Source organism: Choloepus didactylus, chromosome 5 (genome assembly GCF_015220235.1).
Source record: "Choloepus didactylus isolate mChoDid1 chromosome 5, mChoDid1.pri, whole genome shotgun sequence".
NCBI lineage: Eukaryota > Metazoa > Chordata > Mammalia > Pilosa > Megalonychidae > Choloepus > Choloepus didactylus.
In genome coordinates, this window is record NC_051311.1 from 84,684,364 (window position 1) to 84,710,253 (window position 25,890).

The 25,890-nt window shown below is 37.2% G+C and overlaps 1 pseudogene; it reads right to left on the reverse strand.

Moving 5' to 3' along the window:
• Window positions 1-751: 751 nt before the first annotated feature.
• Window positions 752-24,201, reverse strand: LOC119535362 (annotated as a pseudogene).
• Between the last annotated feature and the right edge of the window lie 1,689 nt (window positions 24,202-25,890).

Below are 25,890 nucleotides of genomic sequence, written 5' to 3' on the forward strand. Positions count from 1 at the left end.
TCACCCAATTTTTATCCACTGATGATATTTTTATTCAGTTTATTTATTCTGTGTACAATGTAGTGTAAATTAATCTCCACTTCATATTTTGTCAAAATACTGAATTCATTCTTTGATCACATCAAGCGCTGCACACACTCCAGCCCAGTATACCCTCCACTAAGAGCAGAACACTTCATTAGAGGAAACATTGGAATCAGATTTCTGTTCAAAATCTCAGCAAAAGTTAATAAGCTAATTTAAAAAAATTCTCCATGAAATCAAAAAGATTGATCCAGAGAATTGAGTCATTATACTCATTCCATTAAGATATAGAGTACAATGCCATGTAATGAACATGGGTTGATAAATTATCTAATGCATTAAATGGCAACATTTCATTGAGGAGTCTGCACTTCCAGGCTTTATGTACCTGAAAATTAGTTGGAAAGTGTCTGCATTTCCTAATGTCAGAAGTTACATACTTCCTGAAGACAAAGGTCTTTAAAACAGTTTAGTGCTTCCTGTTGGTAACATAACAATGCAATTTATTTAAGAAGGTATTTTGACAACTCTTAATCTGAGCAAGAATGGGGCTTTTGTAAAATAAGGCTTTAAGAAGGCTTGCCATTTAGGACTAAATTTTAATAGAATGTGAAAGTCTGAACTCTTACGCTTTAAACAAACAAAACCTTGAAATTACTGATTGGTTAAAAATGGTCTTACAAAAAAATAATCTGTAAACAAAAACTTGGCATCGAGTGCAAAGGCTTTACCGTTTCTGAGCAAAGGGTACAAAGGTTCCAAGTGGGACAGAGTAAGGAATGAGGGGCTCTGATATTTGCAGCAGCAGGGATTTTCTCTTCCTCTTCTTGACAGGGGGTGGGCAGAGAACTGCTCTGATAGCTTCATCCAACACTGTCTTGAAGCCCCGCTGTGTGAAAGCCAAGCACTCCAAGTATTTACAGCACTAATCTCTTTCGCCATGACCATGGCTAAACCCTGGGATAGGAGTCAGCTTCTTCTCCTTCAGTTTCTCAACTATGTCTTCATCATCCCTGAGATCAAGTTTTAGTTCCCCTAGAATGATGGGAGTGTTGGGATAATAGTATCGCACCTCAGGCTACCACTTTGCACGAACATTTTCAAATGATGCAGGACTCACAAGGGAAAAGCAAATTAAGAATACATGTCTTTGCAGGTAGGAGAGGGGGCGTAATCGGCCATAGTCTTCTTGTGTGGCTGTATCCCATAAGCCCAGAGTCACCGGTTTTCCATCTAACATAACATTGGCAGAATAGTTGTCAAAGACAGTGGGAACATATTCTCCAGGAAATGCATTGGTTGTGTAACTGTCAGGAGACAAGTTTTACCTACAGCTCCGTCTCCCTCCACCACACACTTTATGACCTGCACCTGGGCAGCTCGCTGGGCGCTGGCGGTGGCGGCAATGGGGCGCTGAGGCGGGGGGCGGCGGGCGCAGGGCGCGGGGTGCCGGGGCGCGGGGTGCCGGGGCGCGGGGTGCCGGGGTGCTGTCCACGCCGCCCGGCCCTCAGTGCACTGGCAGCTGAAGTCCAGAGGCAGCCATCACACAAAGCTGGTGAAACTGCCCACTGATGATATTTTTATTCTCCGTATTTTCACATTAGTATACTAACTCATTGAATTGACTAGGTTAACAGTCAAAGTTGGAAAGGACTAATCTGTTTGAGTGGAAATGTGTTTATTGTACTTCAGGAAGGAAAAAGAAAAGCACCATAATAAGAGAAAGCCTGAGGGAAGTGTATTAAGAGTATTGGACAATAAACTTAGAAAGTAGAAATGTTTCCTTATAATGGACCATCACACTTAAAATACTGTGGGCAGTTCTATTTATTGCTCTTTTGAATGACAATGAGAGATGGACTCTTTATTTTCTCCTCAAACTGGGGCATCGCTGCTCTCAGTGTTTCTGCCCCAGAGCCATATTTACAAATCTCAACCAGGAGCGGGATTTATGTTGAACAATTTTAGAAGTATTGAATAAGCAACAAAGAGGTTAGAATAAAAGTAAAGAGAGTAAACCTGCTTTGTTCATAGGTCCATGAACAATAATCACTGAAGTGCTTAACAGTTAGTGGGCACTAACAAATCTTTTTTTTTTTTTTTTTTTTTTTAATGAAATTTTAAAAAGGTAAGTCTAAAAAACAGACTTTTTCAGTCTGGAAATACAAAGGCTAAAAGAATAATGTGATTCATTTCTATAAAATTACTAAGAGCTTGCCTTGTTCACCAAATTTCAAAATACTAGGATAATGTCTATGGCTAGAGTGTTTCATAGAATACAAAACACTTTAATGTACTTTATCTTATTTCATTTTCCCCAAAATACTGAAAAATAGGTAGTACTTTCATTGTAGATTTGAGGAAAATGGAGCTCAGATTATTTGAATTAATAGCCCAGGCCACAGTATCTCTGGAGAGCTCATGACTTAAATTCAAATCTTTTACGCCCAGTCATCTTTTAATTACATTGTAACTGCCTGAGTGGAGATTTTTAAAGAAGAAAGAAGTCCTACTTTTTACAACATGATTGGAACTTATTACTCTGAGAAATAGCTTATATACAAAAAGGAATTAATTCAACAAGTTTTTGTAGATAAAAGAGCTCTATGATATTTAGGGTTATTAGGGTTGTTCACCTAAAATTCTTATTTTGAAATTGAAAACATGGACAGCATTTCCTGCATTAAAACATATATCTCTTGATAATACCAAAAGTACACATAGTTTTTATTCTCTACATTTTGTCTCCCAGTAAATACAATGGTAACTACTATTTCTAGATCAAGAAAATCTATACTACTTCATTGGCTTTTCAAAAAAGAGACTCTGATTCTAATTAACAAAGCCATAACTATAATACAGAAACTTTTTAGTATATCATTATTCAATAAGCCTTTAAAATATTTTGAGGAAATTAAAGGAAAAGATAGTCCAATAATGAAAACATTGCACATAGTTCATAGTTGAATAAAGAATATGAAATGTGATAAATTTTATAACTAATCTTTTAAATATTGCGCACAAAGGAATTTATATTTTCTATATTATTTAAGAAAACAAATCAAACTATTCAAGACATGTTCATGTTTGTTAAACTTTGCCTGTATTATAAGAATAAGAGTTTAATTTCCTCTTATGCTCTGAATATTTATATACAATATTTTAAGATAAATTATCAAAGGAAACAACCCATAATGCTTCTTCTATCTCTGTTTTGGCTAATTTTAATTGGTTGGTGTGTAACCATACTCTGAAACAAAGAAATGGAAACGTTGATGAGTGACTCTTAAATAATAGGTCCAAGCATCCAGACTCATTGTCAATAGGCAAAATGCTCTCTTTGCCCTAAGTTTTGCACATCTGTAGCATATATAATAAAGAAATAAAAGAAAAAAAAATCCTGAAGCAGAATAAGGATTCCAATGTGCTTTGTAAACTCCTCTTACAGATGCAGATTCTCTAAATATTTATAGATTAAAGAAACTAACGTATTTGCATTTAATGAAAATGACATGGTAGTAACTTTTGTAAGCTTTTGTATTACATAGACATTTTCTTTTATATGTAAATATAAAATAAAATGGAATATAACTTCCTTCTCTTAAGGGACACACTTTCATCAACATTTCAGAAACAATTAAAACATTTAAAATATATTGATAAATATTAAGTTTGAGATAGAATGACAAATAAACTAGAATGTTAGCACAACAAATAACAAACTAGAATGAGATTTTTTCCTATATCTCTGTCACTTATATAAATGTAAACTATCATATTAAGAACATTTTGCATCTAGAGAAGCAGGAGTGCATTAAACATCTCTGAGAAGTATTAGAAGGCCAGGGCTCTTTCTTTATCTTAAATCATGAATTCCTGAGCTTTTGGTTGACATCTGGAATTAGCCATTATTGGAATAGAAAGAATGAACTAGATGAGAATTGTGTGATGTGTTTGGCTCTGTTTTCAGCAATTAGTCTATCAGTGGAGTAATACAGGTTAGCAACTGAAAACCAATTTTCTACCTTCCAGTAGTTCACCAACTCTGTAATGGGCAAACTATATTTTACCGTAATATATATTTTTAGTTCTTGATTAGGGGATCATATCAATCAGGACTGAATTTGTATATTTACTTAAAACTTAAGCTTTACAAATTGTAATAACTATAAAGAAGGAAAATTTTAAGAAAAAAGAGCATACAAAGTATCTTAAATAAGTTCAGCTAGAAATAGAAGCAAATAAATAAAAGGATATAATAAAATATAGTTAGATTCATTTTCAACCATTCCTTATTTTCTGCATTCTTATTCCTCTCTTTAGAAAACAGTTTTCAATATTTTACTTCATAGGCAGAATCTACCATTTAAGTGGCATCCTTATATAGTGAAACCCCAGATGTCCTCTCCTTTCCTTCTGTTAAATAACAATCATGTGGCAGAAATCGTAGAGGCAATGCAATCATATATGTATTATAGAGTAAATTGTCACATTCTAAAATCATTAAAATAATGACAATTCCTGCAGGGTCATATTAATAAGCAAAAGCTACACCTTTACTAAAAGAAGTGTCTAAGATGAGTATTTTCATGGCAGAATTCAGCATTTGACCATTATAGTGTACTTAGATTCACAAATTAACCATGACATTTAAGAATTACATTCAACTAGCAAATGGATTAATAAGAGGGTTGATATATATAGAGAGCAAGAGACACTATTTCTTATCCAAGCAGCCAATTTAATAATATACTGTGTATAAACTTACTAAAAATGTAAAAAAAAGTCAGCTACATATTATATTTTCCTACAATATATCCTTTGTTGCTTCATAATTTCATGCATAATCGCATGTTGCAAAAAATGTATTTGTTATTCAAGTCTATTTGAAGTTTTTGAAAATTGCATATAAGTGAAAGTTCTTTCATTCAAAGAATTTTGCATGATTTTCTGCAATTAAAAAAAAATTGATCCATGGACTATACTTTGGTTAGAGAGGCTTTAAATCATCCCTTGGTTTATAATGCTGCTTTGATCAGACAACCACTGAAGAAATGATGTGTGACCAGGGGTTGAGGGGTGGGTGTGGATCAGCAGTACACTCTGAAATATCTTGAATTGTAGAGCACTAGTTACCATGCAAACATTTTCATGGGAATGAGCTTACAAGAATTGCAAAACAATAGAACAAGTTAAAAGAAAAATAAATTGCCCAATTATGTCATTTAAGAAATAGTTTTATGCACAATGAAATGTTGTATTTGCATGACCAAAACTTCCATAAGAAGGATTATGTCATTTAGCATGTTAAAAAGACTGTATACTAATGGTAGAGCAGTTTGAATCCGTCTACCCCTTCCAAATACAAAAATTATAAATGCTGGACAAAACATTTTTTAAAAATGGAGGGAATTCAACACTTGAAAGAAGAAAAACTACATTGAGAAAAATATAGTTATTTGGCATTCCACCCAAATGCAATTCTTAAACTTGGGAAGCTGTAGCTTGTATAGAAAGCTACCATTTTGTTGGCTTGAGAAGTCAGAGGTCAGCAATAAAGGCTGCCATAGTGGTTGGAAATGGAAAGGGTATATGTTAGGAAGATGGGAGTCCCAGAAGGAAAAGCACCAAAATCTATGTATAAACCTCTACCAAATCCTTGACTGACCACAGAGTTGTTCATGTACAAGGAAGAATCCAAGACAGCCAGTGAAAGGCAGTAGACAGTGGAAAAAAGAGAGAAGTTTCAGCTGCTGACAACCACAGTTGAATTTGCCATCAAAACAAGAAAATTGTCAGCTAAAACTAAAACCAATGCTCTCCAGAAGATAGCATTACATGGCAGAATCCATAGTCTTGACAATATGGCAAACATAATGTCCTATATAAAAAATACTAAAGATTCAAATAAGCATAACTTTTAATACTATGATTGCACTGCTAGAGGGTCAGTGATGAAAATGAACTCCTGAAGTGTACAAAGTTACATATGTATGCAAATGTTCATTTTAGTGTTTTTAATATATACAGCTGCACAAAAAATGAAGAATATATGTGGATATATATAAAAATATAATTAAGTAAAAAGCAAGCTGTTAAACAGTACATACAAATACTATATTAAGTATGGTATAATATTATATAAATGTCTTCATGTACTATTTTATTGTATGTACTATTTTTCTAGAAGGGTACTCAGGAAATTTAATAGTTTGGGGTTGTTTTTATCTTTGGGAAGAGGGAATTGGAATTTCATTTTCATTTTTATCTTTATTGTTGCATTTTAAAACGTGTATGCTTTGATATTTTTACTGTATTTTATTTTAAATATGTTTAAAGGAATATACAAGTGGTGTAAGTAAAAGCCATTTTTGATGTCTTTTCTATAAATTTCTGAAATAAAATACTCTAAAAATAAAAAGAAAGTAAATTTAAATTCATGCTAACTTTTTTTTTTTTTTTTTTTTTTTTTCATTGGGTCAAAATATTTTAATAACATGACTTACTTTGCAGTGACAATTATTGACAGGAAGTAGAAGCACAAACCATTTTTGAGGATTATTTATAATGGGTGAATCACAAAAACAGCTGCCTAAATGTCAGATTTATGGGGATGTTAAGACTCCAATTTTATCTGACAGGATCTTAAGAATAAAATTAAAATACAAGGGTAAAGAGAAGTTCCAGTCTTCAAAGAATTCCCATGACTTCAAATGAAGTGGTTTTTACCTCCCGTTTAAGTGATGTAGTTGGTTAAATAGCTGAATATACAATTCAGATAGCAACAGCAGACTTTAGCAGTGCCTGTGCTTAATTTTTTTTTTTTTTTTAATCATCATTTTATTGAGATATATTCACATACCACGCAGTCATACAAAACAAATTGTACTTTCGATTGTTTACAGTACCATTACATAGTTGTACATTCATCACCTAAATCAATCCCTGACACCTTCATTAGCACACACACAAAAATAACAAGAATAATAATTAGAGTGAAAAAGAGCAATTGAAGTAAAAAAGAACACTGGGTACCTTTGTCTGTTTGTTTCCTTCCCCTACTTTTCTACACATCCATCCATAAACTAGACAAAGTGGTGTTTGGTCCTTATGGCATTCCCAATCCCACTGTCACCCCTCATAAGCTACATTTTTATACAACTGTCTTCGAGATTCATGGGTTCTGGGTTGTAGTTTGATAGTTTCAGGTATCCACCACCAGCTACCCCAATTCTTTAGAACCTAACAAAGGTTGTCTAAAGTGTGCGTAAGAGTGCCCACCAGAGTGATCTCTCGGCTCGTTTTGGAATCTCTCTGCCACTGAAGCTTATTTCATTTCCTTTCACATCCCCCTTTTGGTCAAGAAGATGTTCTCCATCCCACGATGCCGGGTCTGCATTCCTCCCCGGGAGTCATATTCCACGTTGCCAGGGAGATTCACTTCCCTGGGTGTCTGATCCCACGTAGGGGGAAGGGCAGTGATTTCACCTTTCAAGTTGGCTTAGCCAGAGAGAGGGGGCCACATCTGAGCAACAAAGAGGCATTCAGGAGGAGACTCTTAGGCACAAATACAGGGAGGCCTAGCCTCTCCTTTGCAGCAACCGTCTTCCCAAGGGTAAAACTTATGGTAGAGGGCTCAACCCATCAAACCACCAGTCCCCTATGTCTGTGGTCATGTTAGCAACCATGGAGGTGGGGTAGGCGAATACCCCTGCATTCTCCACAGGCTCCTCAAGGGGGCACTACATCTTTTTTTTTTTTTTTTTTCCCCTTGTTTGTCTTTTTTCTTTTTTTTTTTTTAACTTTCCCTTCTTTTTTCAAATCACCTGTATGAAAAAAAAAGTTCAAAAGAAAACAAACATACAATAAAAGAGCATTTCATTTCAAAGAGACCATAGCAAGGGAGTAAGAAAAAGACAACTAACCTAAGATAACTGCTTAACTTCCAACATGTTCCTACTTTACCCCAAGAAAGTTACATAATATAGCAACATTTCAGTGAACTTGTTCCTACTACAACCATCAGAAATTAACAGACCATAGTCATTTCTGGGCATCCCCAGAACGTTAAATAGCTTATCTGTTCTTCCTGGATTATTGTACCCCCTTCCTTAATTGCTCTCTACTGCTAGTTCCCCTACATTCTACATTATAAACCATTTGTTTTACATTTTTCAAAGTTCACATTAGTGGTAGCATATAATATTTCTCTTTTTGTGCCTGGGTTATTTCGCTCAGCATTATGTCTTCAAGGTTCATCCATGTTGTCATATGTTTCACCAGATCGTTCCTTCTTACTGCCGCGTAGTATTCCATCGTGTGTATATACCACATTTTATTTATCCACTCATCTGTTGAAGGACATTTGGGTTGTTTCCATCTCTTGGCAATTGTGAATAATGCTGCTATGAACATTGGCGTGCAGATATCTGTTCGTGTCACTGCTTTCCGATCTTCCGGGTATATACCGAGGAGTGCAATCGCTGGATCGAATGGTAGCTCTATATCTAGTTTTCTAAGGAACTGCCAGACTGACTTCCAGAGTGGCTGAACCATTATACAGTCCCACCAACAATGAATAAGAGTTCCAATTTCTCCACATCCCCTCCAGCATTTGTAGTTTCCTGTTTGTTTAATGGCAGCCATTCTAACCGGTGTTAGATGGTATCTCATTGTGGTCTTAATTTGCATCTCTCTAATAGCTAGTGAAGCTGAACATTTTTTCATGTGTTTCTTGGCCATTTGTATTTCCTCTTCAGAGAACTGTCTTTTCATATCTTTTGCCCATTTTATAATTGGGCTGTCTGTACTATTGTCATTGAGTTGTAGGATTTCTTTGTATATGCAAGATATCAGTCTTTTGTCAGATACATGGTTTCCAAAAATTTTTTCCCATTGAGTTGGCTGCCTCTTTACCTTTTTGAGAAATTCCTTTGAGGTGCAGAAACTTCTAAGCTTGAGGAGTTCCCATTTATCTATTTTCTCTTTTGTTGCTTGTGCTTTGGGTGTAAAGTCTAGGAAGTGGCCTCCTAATACAAGGTCTTGAAGATGTTTTCCTACATTATCTTCTAGGAGTTTTATGGTACTTTCTTTTATATTGAGATCTTTGGTCCATTTTGAGTTAATTTTTGTGTAGGGGGTGAGGTAGGGGTCCTCTTTCATTCTTTTGGATATGGATATCCAACTCTCCCAGCCCCATTTGTTGAAAAGACCATTATGGCTCAGTTCGGTGACTTTGGGGGCCTTATCAAAGATCAGTCGGCCATAGATCTGAGGGTCTATCTCTGAATTCTCAATTCGGTTCCATTGATCTATATGTCTATCTTTGTGCCAGTACCATGCTGTCTTGGCAACTGTGGCTTTATAATAAGCTTCAAAGTCAGGGAGTGTAAGTCCTCCCACTTCGTTTTTCTTTTTTAGAGTGTCTTTAGCAATTCGAGGCATCTTCCCTTTCCAAATAAATTTGATAACTAGCTTTTCCAAGTCTGCAAAGTAGGTTGTTGGAATTTTGATTGGGATTGCATTGAATCTGTAGATGAGTTTGGGTAGAATTGACATCTTAATGACATTTAGCCTTCCTATCCATGAACATGGAATATTTTTCCATCTTTTAAGGTCCCCTTCTATTTCTTTTAGTAGAGTTATGTAGTTTTCTTTGTATAGGTCTTTTACATCTTTGGTTAAGTTTATTCCTAGGTACTTGATTTTTTTAGTTGCTATTGAAAATGGTATCTTTTTCTTGAGTGTCTCTTCAGTTTGTTCATTTCTAGCATATAGAAACATTACTGACTTATGTGCATTAATCTTGTATCCCGCTACTTTGCTAAATTTGTTTATTAGCTCTAGTAGGTGTATCGTTGATTTCTCAGGGTTTTCTAGATATAAGATCATATCATCTGCAAACAATGACAGTTTTACTTCTTCTTTTCGAATTTGGATGCCTTTTATTTCTTTGTCTTGCCGGATTGCCCTGGCTAGCACTTCCAGCACAATGTTGAATAACAGTGGTGACAGCGGGCATCCTTGTCTTGTTCCTGATCTTAGAGGGAAGGCTTTCAGTCTCTCACCATTGAGTACTATGCTGGCTGTGGGTTTTTCATATATGCTCTTTATCATGTTGAGGAAGTTTCCTTCAATTCCTACCTTTTGAAGTGTTTTTATCAAAAAGGGATGTTGGATTTTGTCAAATGCTTTTTCAGCATCTATTGAGATGATCAATTGATTTTTCCCTTTCGAGTTTTTAATGTGTTGTAATACATTGATTGTTTTTCTGATGTTGAACCATCCTTGCATGCCTGGAATGAACCCCACTTGGTCATGGTGTATGATTTTTTTAATGTGTCTTTGGATTCGATTTGCAAGTATTTTGTTGAGGATTTTTGCATCTATATTCATTAGGGAGATTGGCCGGTAGTTTTCCTTTTTTGTAGCATCTTTGCCTGGTTTTGGTATTAGATTGATGTTAGCTTCATAAAATGAGTTAGGTAGTGTTCCATTTTTTTCAATGTTTTGAAAGAGTTTGAGTAAGATTGGTGTCAGTTCTTTCTGGAAAGTTTGGTAGAATTCCCCTGTGAAGCCATCTGGCCCTGGGCATTTATTTGTGGGAAGATTTTTGATGACTGATTGGATCTCTTTGCTTGTGATGGGTTGGTTGAGGTCTTCTATTTCTTCTCTGGTCAGTCTAGGTTGTTCATATGTTTCCAGGAAATTGTCCATTTCTTCTACATTATCCAGTTTGTTGCCATACAGTTGTTCATAATATCCTCTTATAATTTTTTTAATTTCTTCAGGATCTGCAGTTATGTCACCTTTTTCATTCATTATTTTGTTTATATGGGTCTTCTCTCTTTTTGATTTTGTCAGTCTAGCTAGGGGCTTGTCAATCTTGTTGATCTTCTCAAAGAACCAACTTTTGGTGATATTTATCCTTTCTATTGTTTTTTTGTTCTCTATGTCATTTATTTCTGCTTTAATCCTTGTTATTTCTTTTCTTGTACTTGGTTTAGGATTGGTTTGCTGTTCATTTTCTAGCTTCTTCAGTTGATCCATTAGTTCTTTGATTTTGGCTCTTTCTTCCTTTTTAATATATGCGTTTAGTGCTATAAATTTCCCCCTTAGCACTGCTTTTGCTGCATCCCATAGGTTTTGGTATGTTGTGTTCTCATTTTCATTCGTCTCTATATATTTAGCAATTTCTCTTGCTATTTCTTCTTTAACCCACTGATTGTTTAGGAGTGTGTTGTTTAACCTCCAGGTATTTGTGAATTTTCTAAGTCTCTGATGGTTATTGACTTCTAATTGTATTCCATTGTGGTCAGAGAATGTGCTTTGAATAATTTCAATCTTTTTAAATTTATTGAGGCTTGTTTTATGTCCCAGCATATGATCTATTCTGGAGAAAGTTCCGTGAGCACTAGAAAAGTATGTGTATCCTGGTGATTTGGGATGTAATGTCCTGTAGATGTCTGTTAAATCTAATTCATTTATCAGATTGTTTAGGTTTTCAATTTCCTTATTGGTCTTCTGTCTGGTTGATCTATCTATAGGAGAGAGTGATGTGTTGAAGTCTCCCACAATTATTGTGGAAACATCAATTGCTTCTTTTAGTTTTGCCAATGTTTCTCTCATGTATTTTGTGGCACCTTGATTGGGTGCATAGACATTTACGATTGTTATTTCTTCTTGCTGAATTGCCCCTTTTATTAGTATGTAGTGGCCTTCTTTGTCTCTCAAAACATCCCTGCATTTGAAGTTTATTTTATCTGAGATTAATATTGCTACACCTGCTTTCTTTTGGCTGTAGCTTGCATGAAATATTTTTTTCCATCCTTTCACTTTCAATTTCTTTGTGTCCCTGTGTCTAAGATGAGTCTCTTGTATGCAACATATTGATGGTTCATTTTTTTTGATCCATTCTGCGAATCTATATCTTTTAATTGGGGAGTTTAATCCATTTACATTCAACGTTAAAACCGTGAAGGCATTTCTTGAATCAGCCATCTTATCCTTTGGATTATGTTTGCCATATTTTTCCCTCTCTCTATTAATATCCTTTATTGTACCCATACCGAATCTCTTTAGTACTGAACCTTTCTCCAAGTCTCTCTGTCCTGTCTTTGTTTCTCTGTCTGTAGGGCTCCCTTTAGTATCTCCAGTAGGGCAGGTCTCTTGTTAGCAAATTCTCTCAGCATTTGTTTGTCTGTGAAAAATTTAAGCTCTCCCTCAAATTTGAAGGAGAGCTTTGCTGGATAAAGTATTCTTGGCTGGAAATTCCTCTCTCTCAGAATTTTAAATATATCGTGCCATTGCCTTCTCGCCTCCATGGTGGCTGCTGAGTAGTCACTACTTAGTTTTATGCTGTTTCCTTTGTATGTGGTGAATTGCTTTTCTCTTGCTGCTTTCAGAACTTGCTCCTTCTCTTCTATGTTTGACAGTGTGATCAGTATATGTCTCGGAGTGGGTTTTTTTGGATTTATTCTATTTGGAGTTCGCTGAGCATTTATGATTTGTGTATTTATGTTGTTTAGAAGATTTGGGAAGTTTTCCCCAACAATTTCTTTGAATACTCTTCCTAGACCTTTACCCTTTTCTTCCCCTTCTGGGACACCAATGAGTCTTATATTCGGACGCTTCATATTATCTATCATATCCCTGAGGTCCATTTCGAGTTTTTCAATTTTTTTCCCCATTCTTTCTTTTATGCTTTCATTTTCCATTCTGTCATCTTCCAGGTCACTGATTCGTTGTTCAACTTCCTCTAGTCTTGTACTATGAGTGTCCAGAATCTTTTTAATTTGGTCAACAGTTTCTTTAATTTCCATAAGATCATCCATTTTTTTATTTAGTCTTGCAATGTCTTCTTTATGCTCTTCTAGGGTCTTCTTGATTTCCTTCATATCCCGTACTAGGGTCTCATTGTTCATCTTTAGTTCTTTGAGTAGCTGCTCTAGGTGTGTCTCTTCTGGTCTTTTGATTTGGGTGCTTGGGCTTGGGTTATCCATATCGTCTGGTTTTTTCATATGCTTTATAATTTTCTGTTGTTTTTGGCCTCGTGGCATTTGCTGTCCTTGATAGGGTTCTTTTAGGGTTTGTAGACCAGTTGAAGTCCTTATCTCTAATTTATCAGATCTACAGCTTCGTGGAGTACACTTTCTCTAACTAACCAGCAGGTGGCGTCCACGAGCCACCTGTTCTCCACAAGCCAGATCTCCCCTGCTTAGCCTTTTTGGTGAGTGGGGGAGTGAGTCTTGTGGGGCCCAATTGGTGTCCCAAGCTTGCGTGTGTAGTTGGTGTTGCCTGCCCTGTATGTGGGGCGTGTTTCTGGGCAGTCGGGGAGGGGGGGTGGCCCTAACAATCAAATCTCCCTGATGATCCTAGAGTTTTAAAGCTACTGCAATAGTCTAATCCTTCAGTTCAGTCCTGCCACAGTTTGTCTCTGCCACTGACCCACAAGTCTTTGGTATTGGCGTATGGCTCCTGAGACTTGCAAGTGGGCCCCTCTTCCAGGCTGTGCACCCCGGGTCCTCTGTTGAGGGATGACTGTGCTATGTCACAGGTGAGTGCCGTCCCCCCAGGGCAGTTCTGGGCTGCTGGGCTGTGTTGGGAGGCTCCCAGTCTGCTCAAATGATGGCTGAATGGGGCTCTGTTAATTCACACTGCTCCCCCTTCCCAGCTCTGGGACATTCAGCTGAGGTTGCAGGGAAGGCTAATGTCCACGCCCAGTTTTGTGGTGTGTGCCTGTTATTTGAAGCACTTCTGTCACACTGGGTTGTCTGGGGCAGCTCTGGGCTATGGGGCTGGCGATGGGCAGGAGTGTTTCCTGTCCACCAGGATGGTGGCTGTGAGCGGACACCCCCCTTTTCTTGGGAAGTTGTGTTGTTTAGTGAATTTTCTCAGCCACTGGATTATTGCCTTTTGTCTCAGAGCTCTCTTATTTCTGCTCTTGACTTGACGTGCCCAAATTTCAATTCTTTGAAGCTTTCTGTATTGAGCTTCTTAGAGTAATTGTTTTAGAAAAAGCAAAAAGGATTTAAAAAAAAAAAACAAAAAAAAAAAAAAACGGCCCTCCACAGAGATCTAATGGGTTATTGAAATGCTAATAGACAAAGCAACCAGGGCCATTAAGGAAAGGTGCCCTGGGCAGAGAGATCAGCCTTGCTTCGGGATTTGCATATGCGCCTCAAGGCCTGATCTCCGCCCTTCCCCTTTCTGTGTTCACCAGAACTCCAAAAATCCTCTGCTTTAACTTTGGAGCTTCTCTTGTTGTTTTCCTTCTATGCCCGTCTCCTCTCTGCTGGGCTGGCTGCTCTCAGAGTCTCTGGTGTCTGGCCTCAGTCTATCTATGGTTGGAGTTTGAATCAGTAGAATGAGTTTCCGATGAGAGCAGCCACTGCAATTCTCCCTTCTCCTTCCTGGAGCTGACAGCCCCTCCTCCCCCGGGACTGAGCCTGGCAGGGAGGGGCGCGGGTCCCCTGGCCGCAAAAACTTACAGATTTCGCTGATCTCAGCAGTTCCACGTTTTCATGAGTGTTGTATGAAGTATGCCCAAAGACAGATTGCTCTGTGGTGTCCAGTCCACGCAGTTCCTGGCTTTTTACCTACTTTCCTGGAGGAGTAACTAAAACATACAGCTCACCAGTCTGCCATCTTGCCCCGCCTCTCCTCATGCTAACTTTTAATTTATCCACTCAAAATGTTATACATGTGAATATATATATACATATGCATGACAAATATGATAGTCTAAAATGTATGCATTTACCATGTTTATTAATATTTATTCACTTATTAAGCTAATATTTACTATGTTCTAAGAACTGTTCTAAGTATAATAAACTTAGTGTTCCTAACAAACCTATGAGGTAAGTACTAATATGTTCTATTTTCAGCTGACTAAACTGAAGCACAGAGAAGTTAAATAACTTGCCCAAAGTTGCACAGCTAGGAAGTAGTGGAGTGAGATACACATATCATATTAGAATCAATCCCTTTAGGGCCCAAGCTCTTTAAATATCATTTTTACCAAGTAGCAACATCAGTACTTTCTCTATATTTCAAAATTAAAATAATAATAATTGAAATAAATGCAAATATAAGATTGTTTTAGTGCATTAAAGACAAATATTTACAATACAGGCAAATATATTAGCTTCTATTTGTACAAATAAAAATGAATTCAATAAATATGCAAAATAGATCTTGCTCAAGACCAGTTTATGTTTAAATATATGGGGCCACTTTATTATTACCCTAACCATTTCTTAGGCTGAAAGTTAGATTAGGGGATTTAGCAAATTGTTATGATTACATAGTTTAATTGGCTTCAAATAGAATTCATTAGTAAGACTTATTTGCCTTTATAAAATGATTCATTAAACTCTTAGAAGAAAAAATTTGAATTAACATGGGAAGATGACAACACACTAGATCTTACTAGTTCTAATTAATTTTGATAAAAATTGTGAAACACATTTAAAGATCATTTATGTGAAAAAGAAATCCAATTTTAATAGAGCTCAATTGTTAAATCCTCTGCAAAGCACAGCTAATAATCATAATTTGAGGCTAAATGGCATCAATTAATTGTACATACAACCATCTGATGTAAGTTTACTTATTAAAATTTTCCCAAACTCTAGTAATTCTAATGAATGTTTAAGGACAAAGGTGAAATTTTTGTCCACAAAATTCTGATTCTTACTGTCTATGCTATGGAAAAAGGAAAAGGGAAATATATTTCAAAGTTTGGTTGGAGAATATTATCAGCGCATCAACTGTTGTAATACACACATCACACCCAAATCCAAAAAGAATGCAAATGAGTTTTGCAGTTTAATTCCTATAAAGCATTTATTCTTTTAAAATACAGAGTAGCACTGCATTAATATTAACAAACTACAAAAGGGATGGTCAAAATAGGAATCAGGTGTGTGCGTGTGTTTGTGTGTGTGCATGTGGGTGTATGGATGTGTGGTTATAGTAACTGTAAAGGTACATATTCTACAAGACAAATTTCTTTTAAAGTTTAAAATGTATAGGATTAAATTCCATTTATCATTTCTTCATATCCAGACTGTCCCTTGGGAGCCTAAGATTGGTACAAATAAAGGAAGAGGCTCTGTCCATATCCTTCTGAGATTCTCTGACCAGTGCAGGCTGCCATTGTGATCAATAACTGATGATCTTGCGGTCTGTTCTTTCAGCAAAGATCTTTAGGTTTCTTACAAATTTCCCTGGTGTGGGATTCCAGTTATTTCTTTCTCCATTTGATAGTCCACAAATATCGAGCTGAGTCTGCATTCTTTTACACCCTACCCTCACCTCCAGCATCCTGTTGGTCTAACTCAAGAGATTATACTTCTAGTTAAATTTGGGACTGTGGCTCAGTGCAGTCCCAAAATATTTGTAGCTCTTTCTATGTTACTTTCAAACTCAAGGGCTTATGGACAACTTGTGAGGCATTCTGGATCCCACACCATACCATAAATGATGTCACAGCTATCTCTGACCTAGAGGAAGTCTAATCTGGACACATGAGGTAAGGTTTGCAATCTATCCTATTTCTACAACTTTGACAGGGACCTCAAAGCAAACCCTGCTAGACTGATATTCCTGTCCACCATAGGAGTATCTTCTGGGGTGGAGGGTCAGAAATTCTATTCTGTCTCCCACTTTCCCCACTTTCTAGTCTTCTTCTTGGACTCCACGCTCATTTGCTTCACTTAGGTTCGAAGGACTTCCTGGTAAGGGAGAGAAAGACTGTGAGTCTTATACTGACATATAATTATGTTGAGACAAAGAACCAGAAAACAATCCTTATTTGAACTTAGAACTTAGCAACTTGGTGCCTTTAGGTTATTCTTCTCTGGCATCTACTTCGCTCCCCCCAAAAATTGTATAAAAATAAATACAGTGATATTATAGAAATAACTTCATATTAAGAAAGTAAACTTTCAAATCAAGATGTTGAGTAAAACAAAACTTTTTGTTAGGGAAATGCAAATCAAAACCACAATGAGATATCATCTCATACTTACCAGAATGGCCATTATCCAAAAAACAGAAAATTACTAGTGTTGGAGAGTTTGTGGAAAAAGAGGCACACTTATTCATTGCTAGTGGGAATGTTGAATGGTGCAACCACTCTGGAAGACAGTGTGGAGGTTCCTCAGGAAGCTAAATATAGATCTGCCATATGACCAAGCTATTCCATTGCTGGGTTTATACTTCGAGGAACTGAAAGTTAAGACACAATGGACATTTGTAAACCAATGTTTATTGCGACATTATTCACGATTGCCAAGAGATGGAAACAGCCCAAATGTCCATCAATGGATGAATGGATAAACAAACTGTGGTATATACACATGATAGAATATTATGCAGTTGTAAGACAGAACAAAGACATGTAACATATAAAAAGGTGGATGAAACTTGAGGACATTATGTTGAGTGAAGTTAGCCAGAAACAAACGAACAGATACTGTATGGTCTCACTAATATGAACAAACATTAATCAACAAACTTTGAGAGTTAAAAGCTGACAACACAGGTGACCAGGAGATAGAAAGAGGGTGGAGATCAGGCATTTGATGGTGAAGGACTACAGAATGTTCGGCAGGATTGATTGTATAGATCCAGAAATAGATACCATAATACTATGTGATGTAGCACAATATTGTAGGTACACTGAACAAAGATGTCTGTGAGTAATGCTGAAAGAGGTGGGATAAGGGAATGTATGACACCAGAGATAAAGATAGATGATAAAGACTGAGTCTGTATAACTTGGCAAAAACCAGAGTGGCGAGTGACTGTTATCCAATGTACAAATATAAAAATGCCCTCATATGTGGTAGAACAAATGAATGTCAACCATGCAGAGTATTGAAAAAGGAATGGTATTTGGGAAAAAACATAATCAAAGCAAACTGGAGTCAACAGTAACATTGTAATATGTTTCCATTAAACGTAACAAAGGCAATATACCACAGCTAAATGTGTATGAGAGGGGGATATAAGGGAAGGATATGGGATTCTTGGTAGTGGTGTTGTTTCCTGCCCTTACTATTATAATGTATTGTATGACATTTTATTTTATTTTATTTTTGTTTTTGTTTTTTTAACTTTTTTCCATTAAACGTAACAAAGGCAATATACCACAGCTAAATGTGTATGAGAGGGGGATATAAGGGAAGGATATGGGATTCTTGGTAGTGGTGTTGTTTCCTGCCCTTACTATTATATTGTATTGTATGACATTTTATTTTATTTTATTTTTGTTTTTATTTTTTTAACTTTTTATTTTTAATTTTGGTAAAATACACAAAACATAAAAATAAGTTTAGCCATTTTAGGTGGACAATTCTTTGACATTAGTACATTGACAATACTGTGTAACTTTACCACTATCTCTTTCCAGACTATTTTCATCATACTGTGATGTATGCATACAATGGAATATTGAGCGACTATGAGAAGGAGTGAAGCTGTGAGACACGCAACGAGGTGAATGGATCCTGTAGACAGCATTTTGAGTGAAGTATGCCAGAAACAAAGGAAAACAGTATAATGCTCACCAATAAGGACTAACTACAATGTGTAAACTCAGAATTGAGTCTTAGAACACAGCCTAACAGGGGAACGATTATCCTAATGCTCCCTAGATCGTGAGCTCTTAACGGCAGTCAAATCTATTCCTGAATTGTAATGGCTGTCTCCAAACTCTGAGATGCTGATCCCTTTGTGTATAACCTGATTGGTCTCTGGAACATTGGGTATCTGTGTGACACCTGAAGCAGAGCTAGAGCTTGGCAGATATGAATGTCAGGATTAGCGCATACAGCAACTGTTAAAAAACGAAAAGCTGACAAAGAGCCCAGCCTTCAATTAGAGAAATGAATGAAGCAGATCTGGCTAAGACTAGGGCAAATCAGTCCAAAGGGTGAAGGTTGAAATTTATTGTGTGTTAAAACTTCAACTTTCTTGTGAGACCAAGGGAAGAAATGTTTATTTGGTGCAGAATCTATATTTTCTAAACAATATAACTTCTACAGCAGTTTGTTCAAAGACCACCATTGCATGGAACTTTGAATAGTAAGTGAGACCTGGTAGGTTTGTATAGGTTAGAGTGAAATAGTGACACATCCCAAAGTAATTTGGGCAGAGAGTAAAAATATATCTGCAGGGCCCCCCTGAGGAGCTGGGGGAGGATGCAGAAGTGTTGAACTTCCTCACCTGACTGTTGCTGATGTTCTCACAAACATTGACGACTGGAGGTTTGATGTGCCGAGCCCTCTATCATGAGACTTGCCCTTATGAAGCTTGTTACTGCAAGGTTGAGGCTAAACCTGCTTATAATTGTGCCTAAGAGTCTGCTCAGATGTGGCCCTCTCTCTCTAACTAAGCCAACTCGGCAGGTGAACTCACTGCCCTCCCCGCTATGTGGGACCTGACTCCCAGGGGTGTAAATCTCCCTGGGAATGCAAAGTATGACTCCTGAGGATGAATCTGGCCCTGACATAATGGGATTGAGACCAACTTCTTGACCATAAAGGGATGCAAAATGAAACAAAATAAAGCTTCAGCGGCTGAAAGATTTCAAATGGAGTCAAGAGGTCACTCTTGTGGACATCTTTATGCACCATATAGATAACACTTCTTAGGTTTTAATGCATTGGAATAGCTAGAAATAAATACCTGAAACTATCAAATTCCAACCCAGTAGCCTGGAATCTCGAAGATGATTGTATAACAATGTAGCTTACGAGGGTTGACAGTGTGATTGTGAAAGCCCTGTGGATTGCACACCCTTGATCCAGTGTATGGATGGATGAGTAGAAAAATGAGGACAATACTAAATGAAAAATAGGGTGGGATGGAGGGGGATGATTTGGGTGTTCTTTTTAACTTTTACTTTTTATTCTTACTCTGATTCTTTATGATATAAGGAAAATGTTCAGAAATAGATTGGGGTGATGAATGCATAACCATAGGATGGTACTGTGAACAGTTGATTGTACACCATAGGTGATTTATGGTATGTGAATATATTTCAATAAAACTGAATTTAATTAAAAAATAGCTTTATGAAACCATGGTGAAATGTACAATTTCCACCAAACAATAAATATCAGCACATCTAAGGACATGTCTTCCAAACAATACTCTTTTAGCCCTGTTTTCTTTCTCTTCTCTTTTTGGGCCTTAGGTGATATGAACATTGGCTCTTTAATTATGATCTTATAGGCCACAGAGGCTGTGTTAATTAATTAATTAATTAATTTTATTGAGATTGTTCACATACCATACAATTATCCAAAGATTCAAAGTGTACAATCAATTGTCCACAGTACCATCATACAGCTGTGCATCCATCACTACAATTAATTTTTTTTTGAGTTTTTAGAACATTTTCATTACTCCAGAAAAGAAATAAAGGCAAAAAAAGGAAACTCAAATCCTCCCATATCCCAACCACTCCTGCTCCATTATTGACTCATAGTATTGGTATAGTACATTTGTTACTGTTGATGAAAGAATGTTAAAATACTGCTAACTGTAGTATATAATTTGCAATAGGTCTATTTTTCACTATATGCCCCTCTATTATTACCTTCTAGTTATAGTGTCATACATTGTTTCTACTTCATGAAAGAGATTTCTAATATTTGTAGAGTGAATCATGGACATTGCCCACCACAAGATTCACTGTTTTATACTCCAACTTTCCTTCTGGTGACATGTGACTCTGAGCTTACCCTTTCTACCACATTCACACACCATTCAAGACTGTTAGTTTTTCTTACAACATGCTACTGTCACCTCTGTCCATTTCCAAACATTTAAGTTCAACCTAGTTGAACATTCTGCTCATAAGAATGGGGAAGCAACCGTTCCCCATTCTTTAGCCTCATTCTATATCCTGGTAACTTACATTTCTATGTTACAATGCTACAATTAGTTCATATCAGTGGGGCCCTGCAGTATTTGTCCCTATGTGTCTCACTTATTTCACTCAATATAGTGCCCTCGAGATTTCTTCATCAACCCATTTTTTAAAGATGGTTTTGTTCACACACCATATATTCCATCCTAAGTAAACAGTCAATGGTTCCCTGTATAGTCACATATTTATATATTCACCACCATCACCACTATCTGTATAAGGACATCTCCATTTCTTCCACAAAGAAAGAGGAAGAGTCAAAGAAAGTAGAGAGACAGAAGAAAAAGAAAAAAAGAAAGAGAAAAATAAAATAAAGTAAAACGTGACAGCTAGGAAGCAACAAAAGGAAAGGCAGTATTAAACTAAAGTAGAATAAAGAGTTAGACAACATCACCAATGCCAAGAGTCCCATACCCTTCCCTTATGTGCCCCTCTTGTATGCATTTAGCTTTGGTATATTGCCTTTGTTACATTAAAGGAAGCATAATACAACGTTTCTTTTAATCATAGTCTCTAGTTTGCATTGACTGTATTTTTCCCCCAATACCACCCTATTTTTAACACTTAGAAAGGTTGACATTCATTTGTTCTCCTTCATGTAAAACCATATTTGTACATTTTATCACAATTGGTGAGCACTCTAGGTTTCACTGAGTTACACATACAGTCCCAGTCTTAGATCTTTCCTCTTTACTTCTGGTGTCCCACATGCTCCTAACCTTCCTCTTTCAACCATGCTCACAGTCATCTTTGTTCAGTGTACTTACATTGCTATGCTACCATCACCCAAAACTGTGTTCCAAACCTCTCACTCCTGTCTTTTCCTATCTGTCTGTAGTGCTCTCTTTAGTATTTCCTGTAGAGCAGGTATCTTGTTCACAAACTCTGTCATTGTCTGTTTGTCAGAGAATATTTTAAACTCTCCCTCATATTTGAAGGACAGTTTTGCCAGATAGAGGATTCTTGGTTGGTGGTTTTTCTCTTTCAGTATCTTAAATATATCACACCACTTCCTTCTTGCCTCCATGGTTTCTACTGAGAAATCCACACATAGTCTTATCAAGCTTCCTTTGTATATGATGGATCACTTTTCTACTGCTGCTTTCAGGATTCTCTCTTTTTCTTTGACATTTGATAATCTGATTATTAAGTGTCTTGGCATAGTCCTATTCAGATCTATTCTGTTTGGGGTACACTGTGATTCTTGCATCTGTAATTTTATGTCTTTCATAAGAAATGGGAAATTTTCAGTGATTATTTCCTCTATTATTGCTTCTGCCCCATTTCCCTTCTCTTCTCCTTCTGGGACACCCATGATACATACATTCATGTTTCATGTTGTCATTCAATTTCCTGAGATATTGCCCATATTTTTCCATTCTTTTCCCTATGTGCTCTTTTGTGTGTAGGATTTCAGGTGTCTTGTTCTCCAGTTTTTGAGTGTTTTCTTCTGCTTCTTGAGATCTTCTGTTGTATGTCTCTACTGGGTCTTTCATCTCTTGTGTTGTGCCTTTCATTTCCATAGATTCTACCAGTTGTTTTTTCAAACTTTTGATTTCTACCTTATGTTCACCCAGTGTTTTCATTATACACCTCATCTCTTTTGCCCTATCTTCCCTAAACTTTTTGAATTGATTTAGTATTAATTGTTTCAATTCCTGTATCTCAATTGAAGCATAAGTTTTTCCTTTGACTGGGCCATAACTTCACTTTTCTTAGTATAGGTTGTAGTTTCTGTTGTCTAGGCAGCTGGTTTTCTTGGTTACCCCAATGAGATTTTCACAGACCAGAACAGGCTCAGATCTCAGAAGGGGGAATTATTCAATATCAGGTCTCCTTGAGGATGTGTCTTAGAAGACTGACACACTCTGTGAGACCCCTAGCCACTGTGCTTTTCCTAACCTGCCCAGAAGGTGGCATCTGTCAGCCTGTTGCTCCTGACTGGTGTAAGGAAGTGTGGCCTGCTTAGTTTCTCTTTTGGCTGTTTTCTCCCAGGCTGTGGGGTCTGGTTCTGAATGGGAGGCTGGTAGTAGGGCTGGGCACCACCTCCTTCCTCTTAGGGAAGTTACATGCCTTAGAGGATTATCATCTGCATTTAAATAGGTTCCTTGTCTCTCTGACTCTGCTATCTCCACCCTTGTCTGGATTAGAGTGCTGTGAACTGAAAATGGCTGTAGCTTTCTCCACTGAGCCACCCAGATTGAGAGAGAGAAAAAGGGACAGAAAGTCCCCCTTCAGGGCTAGTCCATGCTGCCCCCCCAGCTTCACCCACCAGCCAGAGATAGCACCTGGTCCTCTGGGCTCTCCCTCCTGGGACAGAGAAGTCCTTTGGCTCTTTAAGGTCAGCCGTCACCAAAAGCCTCTGTCTGCTTGTTGGGGATTCATAGCTTGTATTGAGCAGTCCACGTTTGTTAATTAAAACCCCAGTTGGAGCTGGACTGAGGTATATTCACTTGTTCAGAGAGTGCTGCTTTCTGCTACAGTGAGGTTTTGCAGTTTGGGCTGCCATGGGGGGAGGGGGCTTCCAGCTCAGGTCTTTAGTTTCTACTTACAGATTTTATGCTGTGATCTCAGGCATTCCTCCCAATCCAGGTTGGTGTATGCATTTGATGCATCTCCATATTGGCAACAGTTGATTTTATATTTTCATTTAAGTAGTTCTTGTTGTAATGGATATATTTTTTAAACGTATCCTAGACATTTTGTCTATTGTGTGAAGAAACTCTGGGTCCTATTTAAATCTTGCATTATAGTAGATAGTCCCCCATTTAGATTTGTTATGAGGATTGGCCCACTTTTGTGGGCTGCAGTTCCAATGGCAGTTTAATTTAAAGAGCTTTTTGGTGTTTTTTGGCCTGCAATGTTTACCTGGTGCTGCTGTTGTTCCTTCTGGTTCCTGCTGATCCTGGTTGAGGGAGAGTGAGGAGGTTTCCCCAGCCATGGCTGCTGGTCTCTCAAAAGGCAAAGGACATGGTGGAATTTCCCTACCAGTGCTCCCAATTGCCTGAGTATCTCCTGGCAGTAGAGGAAAGTCTCAGGTCTGAATGGTCAGAGACTTCCTGGACTGGGCCAGCAGATGTTACTGGCTCCCTTTTGCTGATTCTGCCCTCCTAACTTGTTTTCCAACCTGGTGGCTCTGGAGAGTCTTTGGTCCATGGGGATAAAGAGTCTTCCTGGACTGGGACCCGTAATATGGCTGCATCCTTTTTGTGAATTCTATCCTCTCTCATGGCCCTTCACCACTGTCTATGGCAGGGTAGTAGAGTCTCAGGAACAATGAGGTATTTGGATGGGACTATTTGCTATGATTGTGTCCCTTTTGCCTGTTCTGCCTGCTTACATCAGCATTTCTCAGCTGAAAAGAGGAGTCTCAGGCCCTCTGGAGAAAGCAGATGCTTCTCTTGGCTGCTTATTTTTTGCAGGACTTCTAACTGATTCTTCTTTCCAGTGGTACTGGGTTCTCCTGATATTTCCATTGGGAGTCCATTTTGCTCCAAGTCCTTTGTTGCTCAGGTGGGAGTCAGGAAAATCCAGGTCCTGGTGGCCTTCCTCTGCTGGGAGGTGGTAAACAAGACACCCTGCCACGGTGCTGTTCCTCAAGTGCTGGGGTCTCATGCCAGCTCACCTTCTACTTACACATTTCAGAGTTTTCCCCTAGCTGTCTCTTGCACCATTTCCAAAGTTTATAGCTGTGCTTAGCTAAGTTGGGAAAAATGCATCTATTCCTTCTTTTTCTGGACCGGAAGTCTCAAACTTCTAAAAGGTTATTTCTTATAACAAAAATAAAGAATATTATTTTTGACCTGGCCTAATGTAGTTCCGTTAATAGCTTGCAATAATTAAATGCTGATAATGTACTTTTTTTTTCAGTCTGAAAATTTCCTCCACATATTGATGTTAGACATGGATTTAAATGTCATGTATGCATTCATCCAAGGAAGAGGAGTGGGCTTTATTTTGATTGCTTCTATCATATTTTTTTTTTTTTTTTTTTTTGCTTCCTTCTTTTTCTCTACTGATTATTTTCAAAATTCAGCGAATAGTTCCAGTGAATACAAACCTGCAAGAAAGGACTCCAGGAGGGCACTGCAGTTAACTAGAATCTTCAGTCACATTCATACCTACAGTTACCATCACCATTAGTAGCCTTGTTTTTGAACATGAAGGACGATGGTAAATATGAAGAACACATTTAGCCATCATCTTCTGGCAAAGGCTTGCCTGTTTAATTGCTTACTTGGCATGAAACTTATCCCTGGTTAAAAATATATCTAAAGTAGACCCATCATCTATTTTGCTATAATGAGTAACTTTTTTATATACAGTAGTATATGGTGGCTGAGAACTCAGGTTCTGGTCCTCTCCAAAATTTACTGGTTGTTCACCTTGGCCAAGTTGTTTAATCTCCCTATACATTTCACAGCTTTGCTCCTGTATTCTATTAGATTATGTATACAATGTGTTTAACTCAGTGCCTGGAACATAGTAAGTGTTCTATAAACATTAGTTTTATTATTTGATTGTTGTCATTCTCTTCCTAAAGCTCTTAAGTTTAGAAATGACTATAGAAAAATTAACAGTGTAAGGGTACCTGCTGTAAGTCAGTCTCTTTAATCCAAAATTTCCAGTTCTGGTTTGTTTAGGGATTTTTGTCTTTTGTTCCTTTCTCCAAACATGATTAAATGAGGGCCTTAATTATTCCATTTAATTAAGAGATCAGTTTAGTTTGTTTCTAATTAATAAAGGTTTTACCAGAACTCTGCATTAATCAACATTATAATATAGTCCAATTACATCACTCTATTAAATCAAAATGATTCATCACTTTTTTCTATGCTTAAGTTTGTCTTGCTGACTATCACCTTACTTATAAAGTAATAACTCTGAGTATCTGTTTCTAAGTTTTATCTTCAATTTGT